This window comes from Cyprinodon variegatus, unplaced genomic scaffold (assembly GCF_000732505.1).
Source record: "Cyprinodon variegatus isolate N-32 unplaced genomic scaffold, C_variegatus-1.0 Scaffold1060, whole genome shotgun sequence".
NCBI classification, from domain to species: domain Eukaryota; kingdom Metazoa; phylum Chordata; class Actinopteri; order Cyprinodontiformes; family Cyprinodontidae; genus Cyprinodon; species Cyprinodon variegatus.
In genome coordinates, this window is record NW_015151513.1 from 58,834 (window position 1) to 60,444 (window position 1,611).

Below are 1,611 nucleotides of genomic sequence, written 5' to 3' on the forward strand. Positions count from 1 at the left end.
ATGACCTACAAGACCTTTTCCCCTCTGAGATGGTTCCCCATCAGGGTCTCCAGGCACCTTGGTCCCTCTGTAAAGCCTTCTCTGACTAAGGGAAAAAAAAAGGTCTTGTAGGTCATTTTAATGTGTCACCTGTCAGTCCCAGTCTGGCCAGAGGCCAGAGGTCAGGTCCGTTCTGTGGTCCAGGAACGGGTCGACCCGTCATGAGCTCATGGGGAGGAAAACTGGGAGTCAAAGTTACCAACATGCTGAATTAAAGGAGCTGAGGGAAGGAAAGATCAGATGTTATCTGAGCCTTTCACAAACAATAGGAGATAAAATAAGTTCATGTAGCTTAAAGAACTTTAGATTAAAATTGGAACTTTGTCACAAACCATTGAATTATTCCGGTCTCCTTATTTTTAAGGACTCCAAAGGATCCAGTCCAGGTAGACCGGGTCCTTGGAGGATGCAACCCAGGACTTCAAACAGAGACCATTTTTCTTTGTATTAATGAATTAAAGGTAAATTCTAGAAATGTCAGGGTATGGTTGAGGCTTTAAGGACCCATATGCAGAGGAGACTTCCTGTAGATTTAATAAAATATCTGAGGCACAAATCCACAAAAAACAGAGTACAAAAGACAAGTAACCGAAAACCAGACGACTTCAGAGGAAAACTCAGGTGGGGAGCCAGGAAAGGTCGAGAAGGCAGCACTGAGGAACGGCACAGGGAGAGTATATATGGGAGACTGAACAAAGACTGGACTAATGAGCTGATTGGGAGCAGGTGGGAAGAGAGGAGTCTAGAAGGGAGCGAGAGAAAAGGGGACCAACACAAGAGGGCAACCAAGAAACACCTAAGAACTCAAATATATCCAGAAAACACCACAAAATAGACAGATTTTATTTTGTCTTTTTGTACACACGTTTAAACAAAAAGAACTTTAGAAGGAATCAAATAGAAATAAAACTAGAAAACAAAGGAAAACATGGATCGAAGTAAAACAGAAAAGAACCAAGACAGGGACAATAAATAACCGCAGCTACATCTGAGAATACATTTAGAAAGACGTGTAGCTGATAGCTAGCTAGCTTCTCCATGCTGACGCCATTTTGAAGGGGGGGTCCGCCCCTAACGACCACCTCCCCATCAGGAATCGTAAAGTCAGGAGAAAATCAAAGGTTTGAAATTCAGTCGGCTGTCCTGAGGTGCTGGTGGTAAATCCTGCTGTTGAAGCAGAGCGACGAGCTGATTTACCAGAACCTGGAGTACCGCCGTGTGCAAACAAGAGAGTTCTTCTTCTTCTTTCAGATTGATGAGTGCGAGCGGCGCCATCTCACTGCGCTGAGTCTGAGGTGTGGTTTCTGGATGCACAGTGCGAGCAGGTAGATCGCATCAGAGCAGCGTGACGCACAGTGAATGAACAAACATCGCGAGCTGGGAACTTTTAAACCTGCAATTTTCATCGTACAGTTTGAGCCGTAGCTGCGTGCAACGTTTGGAAACTAGCGAACCAAACCAGCTTACGAAGCCTCCAGTGAGCGCGAGTAGAGGCTCCTGCAGGTCATCAGCTTATTCCAGGTGATCCTGCAGCTCCTCCAGAGCTCCTGTGTTTCTTTTGCCTCCTCTGAC